General features: G+C 40.1%; 1 long non-coding RNA gene across 1 annotated transcript in view; it reads right to left on the minus strand.

The window, feature by feature from the left end:
- The window catches only part of LOC130540806 (uncharacterized), a 54259-nt gene extending 44128 nt beyond the window's left edge, over positions 1 to 10131 (minus strand). The window contains exon 1 of the long non-coding RNA XR_008954809.1: positions 9832 to 10131. This is a non-coding gene — a long non-coding RNA (uncharacterized LOC130540806). The remainder of the gene's footprint in view (positions 1 to 9831) is intronic.
- Between the last annotated feature and the right edge of the window lie 299 nt (positions 10132 to 10430).

Consider the following 10430-nt stretch of genomic DNA (forward strand, 5'->3'; position numbering starts at 1 on the left):
GCTGAGAGATTTTGTCACCACCAGGCCTGTCTTACAAGCTCTTGAAGGAAGCACTAAATATAGAAAGGAAAAACTGGTACCAGCCACTGCAAAAATATACCAAATTCTAAAGACTATCAATACTATGAAGAAACTACATCAACGAACAGGCAAAATAACCAGCTAGCATCATAATGACAGGATCAGATTCATACATAACAATATTAACCTTAAATCTAAATGGGCTAATTTCCCCAATTAAAAGACACAGACTGGCAAATTGGATAAAGAATCAAGACCCATTGGTGTGCTGTATTCAGGAGACCCATCTCACATGCAAAGACACACATAGACTCAAAATAAAGAGACAGAGGAAATTTTACTAAGCAAATGGAAAGCAAACAAAAAAAAGAAAGAAAGAAAAAGAAAAGAAATCAGGAGTTGCAATCCTAGTCTCTGACAAAACAGACTTTAAACTAACAAAGATCAAAAAAGACAAACAAGGTAATTGTATAATCATAAAGGAATCAATGCAACAAGAAGAGATAACTATCCTAAATATATATGCACCCAATACAGGAGCACCCAGATTCATAAAGCAAGTTCTTAGAGACCTACAAAGGGACTTAGACTCCCACACAATACTAATGGGAGACTTTAACACCCCACTGTCAATATTAGACAGATCAATGAGACAGAAAATTAACAAGGATATTCAGGACTTGAACTCAGCTCTGGATCAAATGGAACTAATAGACATCTGCAGAACTCTCCACCCCAGATCAACAGAGCATACATTCTTCTCAGTGCCACATTGCACTTATTCTAAAATTGACCACATAATTGGAAGTAAAACAGTCCTCAGCAAATGCAAAAGAATGGAAATAATAAAAAACAGTCTCTCAGACCACAGTGCAATCAAATTAGAACTCAGGATTAAGAAACTCACTCAAAACCACACAACTACATGGAAACTGAACAATCTGCTCCTGAATGACTACTGGGTAAATAACGAAATTATGGCAGAAATAAGTAAGTTCTTTGAAACCAATGAGAACAAAGACACAACGTACCAGAAACTCTGGGGCACAGCTAAAGCAGTGTTTAGAGGGAAATTTATAGCACTAAATACCCACAGGAGAAAGCAGGAAAGATCTAAAATTGACACTCTAACATCACAATTAAAAGAACTAGACAAGGAAGAGCAAACAAATTCAAAAGCTAGCAGAAGGCAAGAAATAACTAAGATCAGAGCAGAAATGAAGGAGATAGACACGAAAAACCCTCCAAAAAAATCAATGAATCCAGAAGCTGGTTTTTTGAAAAGATAAACAAGATAGATAGACTGGTAACCAGACTAATGAAGAAGAAAAGAAAGAAGAATCAAATAGACACAATAAAAAGTGATAAAGGGGATATCACCACTGATCCTACAGAAATACAAACTACCATCAGAGAATACTGTGAACACCTATATGCAAATAAGCTAGAAAATCTAGAAGAAATGGATAAACTCCTGGACACATACACCCTCCCAAGACTAAACCAGGAAGAACTTGAATCCCTGAATAGACCAATAACAAGTTCTGAAATTAAGGCAGTAATTAATAGCTGACCAACCAACAAAAGCCCAGGACTAGACAGATTCACAGCCGAATTCTACCAGAGGTACAAAGAGGAGCTGGTACCATTCCTTCTGAAACTATTCCAAACGATAGAAAAAGAGGGACTCCTCCATAACTCATTTTATGAGGCAAGCATCATCCTGATACCAAAACTCCTGGACACATACACTCTCCCAAGACTAAACCAGGAAGAAGTTGAATCCCTGAATAGACCAATAACAAGTTCTGAAATTGAGGCAGTAATTAATAGCCTACCAACCAACAAAAGCCCAGGACCAGACAGATTCACAGCAGAGACACAACAAAAAAAGATAATTTCAGGCCAATATCCCTGATGAACATCGATGTGAAAATCCTCAATAAAATACTGGCAAACTGAATCCAGCAGCACATCAAAAAGCTTATCCACCATGATCAAGTCAGCTTCATCCCTGGGATGCAAGGCTGGCTCAACTTACATGAATCAATAAACGTAATTCAGCACATAAACAGAACCAATGATAAAAACCAAATGATTATCTTAATAGATGCAGAAAGGGCCTTCGGTAAAAGTCAACACCACTTCATGATAAAAATTCTCAATAAACTAGGTATTGATAAAATGTATCTCAAAATAATAAGAGCTATTTATGACAAACCCACAGGCAATATCATACTGAATGGTCAAAAGCTGAGAAGCATTCCCTTTGAAAACCAGCACAAGACAAGGATGCCTTCTCTCACCATTCCTATTCAACACTGTATTGGCCAGGGCAATCAGGGAAGAGAAAGAAATAAAGGGTATTCAAACAGGAAGAGAGCAAGTCAAATTGTCTCTGTTTGCAGATGACATGATTGTATATTTAGAAAACCCCATCATCTCAGCCTAAAATCTCCTTAAGCTGATAAGCAACTTCAGCAGTCTCAGGATACAAAATCAATGTGCAAAAATCACAAGCATTCCTATACACCAATAATAGAGATCCAAATTATGAGTGAACTCCCATTCACAATTGCTGCAAAGAGAATAAAATACCTAGGAATACAACTTAAAAGGGACGTGAAGAACCTCTTGAAGGAGAACTACAAACCACTGCTCAATAAGAGAGGACACAAACAAATAGACAAACATTCCATCCTCATGGATAGGAAGAATCAATATTGTGAAAATTGCCATACTGCCCAAAGTAATTTATAGATTTAATGCTATCCCCATCAAGCTACCATTGACTTTCTTCACAGAACTGGAAAAAACTACTTTAAATTTCATATGGAAATAAAAAAGAGCCTGCATAGCCAAGACAATCCTAAGCAAAAAGAACAAAGCTGGAGGCATCACGCTACCTGTCTTCAAACTATGCTACAAGGCTACAGTAACCAAAGCAGCATGGTACTGGTACCAAAAGAGATATATAGACCAAAGGAACAGAACAGAGGCCTCAGAAATAATGCCACACATCTACAACCATCTGATCTTTGACAAACCTGACAAAAACAAGCAATGCAGAAAGGATTCCCTATTTAATACATAGTGTTGAGAAAACTGGCTAGCCATATGCAGAAAACCGAAACTGGACCCCTTCCTTACATCTTTTACAAAAATTAACTCAAGATGGATTAAAGACTTAAATGTAAAACATAAAAACATAAAAACCCTAGAAGAAAACCTAGGCAATACCATTCAGGACATAGGCATGGGCAAAGACTTCCTGACTAAAACACCAAAAGCAATGGCAATAAAAGCCAAAATTGACAAATGGGATCTAATTAAATTAAAGAGCTTCTGCACAGCAAAGGAAACTATCATCAGAGTGAACAGGCAACATACAGAATGGGAGAAAAGTTTTGCAATCTATCCATTTGACAAAGGGCTAATATCCAGAATCTATAAGGAACTTAAACAAATTGACAAGAAAAAAAACAACCCCATCAAAAAGGGGGCAAAGGATATGAACAGACACTTCTCAAAAGAAAATATTTGTGCAGCCAACAAACATATGAAAAAAAGCTCATCAACACTGGTCACTAGAGAAATGCAAATCAAAACCACAATGAGACACCAACTCATGCCAGTTATAATGGTGATCATTAAAATGTCAGGAAACAACAGATGCTGGAGAGGATGTGGAGAAATAGGGACACTTACACTGTTGGTGAGAGTGTAAATTAGTTCAACCATTATTGAAGACAGTGTGGCAAATCCTCAAGGATCTAGAACCAGAAATACCATTTGACCCAGCAATCCCATTACTGGGTATATACCCAAAGATTTACAAATCATTCTACTATAAAGACACATGCACACATATGTCTATTGCAGCACTATTCACAATAGCAAAGACTAGGAAACAACCCAAATGCCTACCGATGATAGACGAGGTAAAGAAAATGTGGCACATATACACTATGGAACACTATGCAGCCATAAAAAGGATGAGCTTCTGTCCTTTGCAGGGACATGCGTGAAAGTGGAAATGATCATTCTCAACAAACTAACACAGGAACAAAAGACCAAACACCACATGTTCTCACTCATAAGTGGGAGTTGAACAATGAGAACACATGGACACAGGGAGGGGAACATCACACATTGGGGCCTGTCAGGGAGTAGGGGGCTAGGGAAGGGATAACGTTAGGAGAAATACCTAATGAAGATGACAGGTTGATGGGTGCATCAAACCACCATGGCACATCCATACCTATGTAATAAACCTACGTGTTCTGCACATGTATCCCAGAACTTAAAATATATATATATATAGAAAGAAATTCAAATGAGGCCCAAGAAAACTGTGAGAGGATCCAAGGAGCACACTTTCCCAGCTAGCTTCCTGGGAGTTGAGTTCTGTGCATATGTCAACATTATCCATCGCTACAATATGTTAGATAATTGTCCTGCCACTCACTCATTCACTCATGCTTTCATTCCTTCATTCACTTGTTCATCCACGCTTCTATTCCTTCCTTTTTAGAGTGAGAAGACCAGACTGGTGTGGTACAAAGCCTGGCATGGACTCCATCTCTGCTCCACCTCTTACTGTGTAATTTAGGAATTTCATGTCACTTCTCTGTACCTGCTTCTTCATAAGTAAAATAAGACACATGATAATACCTAATTCAAATGATTTCATGATAATTAAGAAAGGTAAAGCAGCTAACATAATCCCTCATGCAAAGTCAGCATTAATAAATATTAAGTGTCATTATCATTGTTGCCCTTTCAATCACAGATATCTCTGGGTGTCAAACACAGTGTTTTGTGCTGAAATATAAAGCATAGATAAGGTGGCTTTGACCCTCAAGGAGTGCACATTCTAGTGCATTCTAGTGAGAGAAACTGATTTACAAAGGAGAACTGACACATTGTGGAAAAGTCATTAACATGTCTCAAACATTTTCTATTGCCAGATACTTTTCTATACATGTCATGTGAAATATATGTTATTATTTCATGTATATATGTGAAATGTCATTTTGTATATTTCTTGTATACATATGTATGTATGATATATTATACATATTTCACAGGTATCAACAAATTTAATTCTCACTCCACAGGAAGACTCCAGAGGACTAAAAAAATCTCACTTTGACAGGTAAATCAATGAAGTCAATGCATCTATAGAACTTTTTTTATTAGTTTGGTTTGTTTGAACCCATGACTGTTGTTTGCAAAACCTTTACAATTTTCAATTACAATTTTCAATTTTTTCCCATCTTTAGTCATCTATTCCTCACAAGAACCCTGTAGGATGGAGGTGGTTGTTATTTTTATTTGCGCTTTGCAGGCAAAGACACTGAGGCATGAGGAGTGCAGGTAGCAAGTTCAAGGTTGCTGGAGCTAACACAGGTCCTATGTATTAGGACCTCTTCATATCCACAACCATCACCTCCATCTTCCTCTGAGATGCAACCAGCTAGAAAGGCAGAGCCACACCTTCCTGGGTTCATAACAGTTATACTTGGCAGCAGACTACTCATTCCTTTAACCTTTTCCAGCTTATGCAGTCCATTCTTTTCTTCCTATATTTAATCTGTTACTGTCTTTGAATTTCCATTGCTTTTCTTGCTGGAGCCCCCTACTGCATTCTCTGGTTGTTTCTGATCATTTTTCTCCAGATACTTTTGTTTGCATTATTTCCAAGCTGCATCTCATTTTTAACTCATAATTCTAGTTTTGATGAGTTCCCTGTATTATGCTTTTCACTTTGATCGTGCTCCCAGGCCATGATGATTTAGGATATTCTTGGCAAACCTCATTAACCTGCTCTCAATTAATTAATGGTCCTGCAGAATCAGACCACACCCTTCCCACTTTGTACCCTGTGGACTAAACCCCTGGACAATTAGGCACCATCAATTTTATTACATTTAGGCTGTTTCTCAATCCACGTTATAGTTGGGTAACTGAGCTCATCTGCATTCCTTTGGTGAGTGCCAGTTTCAAGAGATGGAAGTTCACGTGTTCCTCTGCTTCCTTCATCTGGTTTTACAAACCTATCAAAAGGGAACCATTTCTCCCCCATAGCACACGTTATTATTTATAGGTCCAGACACACTGTTATTTTATGTTATGGTTCCGGATCTTTCAAATGTTTCCTGTATTCTTTGTTCTGTTGTTTCTCTTATTAGAAACTATCCTTTGATTTACTGCCTGGGATTGTTTTTCTTTTCTTGAACATTTACTAGCTGTCAGGCATCTGGTGCAAAGCCCTGTGTCTTCAAGGGCACAGAAAAGGGCAAGACCCATGAGAAAGCAATTCTATGACAAAGAACATGGACAAACTGGCTTTCCCCATCTGACCACATGAATTTACTAAACACTTACCAATGCCAGTCAGTATTGTGCAGTCTCCATGTGCAGAATTGCACTTTGTTTGTGTAACAGCCCAGCAGTCAAGATCCACCAATCCTCCCACTTAACCAAGACCGAGGTGGGTGGATCACCTGAGGTCAGGAGTTTGAGACCAGCCTGGCCAACAATACAAAAATTAGCCAGGTGTGGTGGCAGGTGCCCGTAACTCCAGCTACTCAGGAGGCTGAGGCAGGAGAATTGCTTGAACCCGGAAGGCGGAGGTGCAGTGAGCAGAGATGGCGCCATTGCCCTCCAGCCTGGCAACAAGAGCAAAACTCCGTCTCAAAAAAAGAAAAATAAAATAAAATAAAATAAATAAATAAATAAATAAGTGCTGAAGCCAGGACTTGAACTCAAGTCTAGTTCTAATGCACATGCGTTCAGCTTTCAGATGCCTCTAGTCCCTGCTTCACCTTATTCAGATGCACAGAAATCTTGTGTTGCCCCTGAAGATACTCTCACTCAGCCTTCCCTCTGCAGAGATGGCTTTGAGAGCCCCACACCTATAATCTCCAGCTTCTCTTCTGAGCTGTGCTCAGGCAAGGTATCCAATGCCCTTTGCATTAGGGACTCCACCAACACATCTCATGGGAGTTTTAAAGCTTAGCATATAGTAGATTCAATGGTCAAAACACTAGGATGGGAAGAGATTGAAACTGGACTTGAGACCATCAGTCCAAGAGGCACTGCTTTTAGTTACATGATCCTAGAACAACCTGCCTACTTTGGTCATTCTCAGATTGGCTAAATCATATTTCTAATCTTGGTCGTCTATGCCATAAGCAGGGATGGTGGTGGCGGTAGGGATGTTAATGAGGGGAAGGTTGTGAATGTGCGTTGTGAACTCCAAAGTGTGGAAAATTGATTTTCACATGGTAAGCTCCAGTGCACAACGTCAGCCTTGCTTTATTCAAAGCAATATTGAAATATAGTCATGGTTCCATGATGACCTGCAGATCTTCTTTACAGGTATTGTTGAATCCTAAGGCTCTAACTTTATAATTTATAGCCCTTGAGTAGGATATTCTCACTGGGATGTCCCTCCGGTGACTTGAACTTGACAAATCCAGACTGAACCCTCAGCTCCCCTCTCTGCTTTGTCGTCTTTAGTACCACCTGTCTCAAAAATGAGCATCATTATCTGCCCAGACTGTGAGGCTAAAACCTTTTCCTCACTTCCCATGTGGGTCAAAAATTGTGTCTGGAAAATGCCTTTTAGACCCCTTCCCCTTTCTGTCCAAAGTTCACCCTCTTGGGTCAAGACTCTTGTTTTTCACCTAGTCTCTTGATTTCCTGGCCTGCTGTCCTCCATCTATTGGTAACCCACTCGTGGTTTTTCTAGACCTCAAATCCGTTACTGTCATCCTGTTCCCCAGATTCATCCTTCATGCTCAGCCTCCCTCCAGAGAGATCCCAGGTTCTCCAACAGGGAGGCCCTTTCATTCCTGGTCCAGGCAGATCTAATATCCAGGCTTGTCTCAGGCAAATCCATGCCTGCCCCTTACTCCTCAGGAGCCTGAACTTCTCACCCTTCTTCAGCGGAGCGAGGAGCAGCCCTGCATACAATGCTTTTCTGTCTCCAAGGCTGCCCCACTTCCCTTGCTTAGGGAACTCTTCAGCATCCTCAGGATCCACTCATGTGTCACCCTATGAATGACGTCTTCTATATCCCAAACTAGTCTTTCCTCTCTAGGTATTTTTTATCCCCACCACTTACATATTCATTCAAATTCTGTGCATTCATTTATGAATATTCATTGAACCAGACCTGCAGAAAGTGCTGGATATAGAGGTGAGAGGCTATCCTTTAAAGGGCTCAGAGTATCAGTGGGGAGATGGGTGAGGTCACAAAGCCTGAGAGCACAACGTGAGAGGGGCATGTCCTACCTCCCCAGATTGTGGGTCTCTTCAGGTACAGCTCAGTCACCAGCCAAACCCTCTGAACTGTGTGCTATGTGATATTTATATACACTTTGCAAGCAACTCTGAAAAATCATGATGTAGTATATAGACAAGAAAGATGGCAGATTCTAGGGCCAGCTGGAAGGTGGGAGAGTTGGATGCCATGGGGAAAGTGGAATCCCTGAACCTGGACCTTTCTTGAGGAATTTGGTGAGCCCTGGACCTAGGGGCAACAGGACACAATGGGCACACACTAACATGGGCATCGGAGCCCTGTTTCTGGGCCCTGCGGGGTCCCATCATCAGGTAGTGACCCTTTGGCTTGAGGATACAATTAGATTTTGTCTTAGGCATTGTCCAGTGGCTTCTGCACTGTAAATATTTTATGACTCTCTCAAAACCTGTGTGATCAAAGAGTCATGTATGCAAACCCTTGATCTTGGCTGAACAGCTTCTCCACTCCCTAATTCTTTCTGACAATGCTTTTAAATAATAATGCTTTCCAATTAAAAAATACTTTCCTTATCTCTTTTTTCACTTTTGATTTGAAAAATATCTTAATTTCAGGTTCTTATTGTCTATTTCTATTCTGTTTTCATCACAGAATAGTCAGATTCACAGCTCAGAAGTTGGGCTGTCCGCCTTTTTGATAGGTGGCCAATTGATGTTCTCATCCTAAGTCAGCTCTCTGGGTTGCCTTTTCCATACTTAGGGAGGTAGGATTGTTATTAGTAGCAGAAGCAGTGACTGCGTTCATCTATTAACTTCTGAATAGCAGGAATGGTGTCCTTTTCTTCCAGAACACACCCCTAGTACTAAGGACTAAGAAAGGGTGAATTACTGAACATATTAATAGAAGCCATTTAAATCTACAATGTATATTAAGCATTTACATCTTTAAAATATTGTTTCCATTTATTTAATGTGAGACTGCTTATTTGTTTTCCTGCCTGGTACTTAGCACTTAACAGGCAATCACTCATTCATTTTGCTTAACCACAAACCTACGTGCTGTTGTTATCTCCATGCTAGGGATGAGAAAACTGAGACTTACAGAAATTAAATATTTTTCCTAAGGACCTTAAAACAAGAGTCTACTCTGTAGCCACTTCCTCCTCAGCTACCCCTTTGTTACCTTCCAGTTTGGATCCTGCCCCTGTTGTTCTTATAAAACTGCTAGATGCAGGCTTCCCCGTGGCCTTTTGTTAGGAATTTGGTTTACCTGCTAGTCAAAGGAGACAGAAGTTTGAGAATGCATTAGCTTCCTAGGGCAGCCATAACAAAGTAGGTCATAAACTGGGTGGCTCAAAACGACAGCAATTTCTTCTCCCATAGTTCTAGAGGGTGGAAGTCAGAAGGCAAGGTCTTGGCAGGGCCGTGCTTTCTCTCTTTACTTTCAGTTGTTACCAGATATCTTAGTCGTTTTTCTGTTGCTTGCAACAGGATACCTGAAACTGGGTAATTTAAAAAGAAAAGGCATGTATTTCTTACAGTCACGGAGGCTGAGAAGTCCAAGGTCAGAGGGCCATATCTGCTCAGGGCCTTCTTGCTGCTGGGAACTCTGTAGAGTCTCATGGTAGCACAGGATATCACATGATGAGGAAGTGGAGTATGTTAGCCCAGGTATCTCTTCCTCCTAATATAAAGCCACCCGTTCCCCTCCTATGATAATCCATTAACCCATTGATCCATCAATGGATTAATCCATTCATGAGGGCAGACCAATCACCTCTTCAAGGCTCTACCTCTCCATATTGCTACCTTGGGGATTACATTTCAACATGAGTTTTGGAGGAGACAAATCTTCACACCATAGCGTTATCAACCGTTGGTATTTCTTGGCTTGCCATTGCACAAATCTAATCTGTATCTCTATCTTCTAAATGTGTTCCCCTTCCTGTGTGTGTCTGCCTTCAAATTCTTATAGAAAGAAGGGTCTTTCTATAAGAATACAGTCATACTGAATTAGGGACCACTCTCATAACCCCATCTCAATGAGATTGTATTGGTCAACACCCTAATTTCTTGGAAAATGTTGGTAACTTGATGCATGTAAACAAACTCTTTTGTAAGAGCCCCTGTCACATGGG

Source organism: Pan paniscus, chromosome 15, assembly GCF_029289425.2.
Source record: "Pan paniscus chromosome 15, NHGRI_mPanPan1-v2.0_pri, whole genome shotgun sequence".
Classification (NCBI taxonomy): domain Eukaryota; kingdom Metazoa; phylum Chordata; class Mammalia; order Primates; family Hominidae; genus Pan; species Pan paniscus.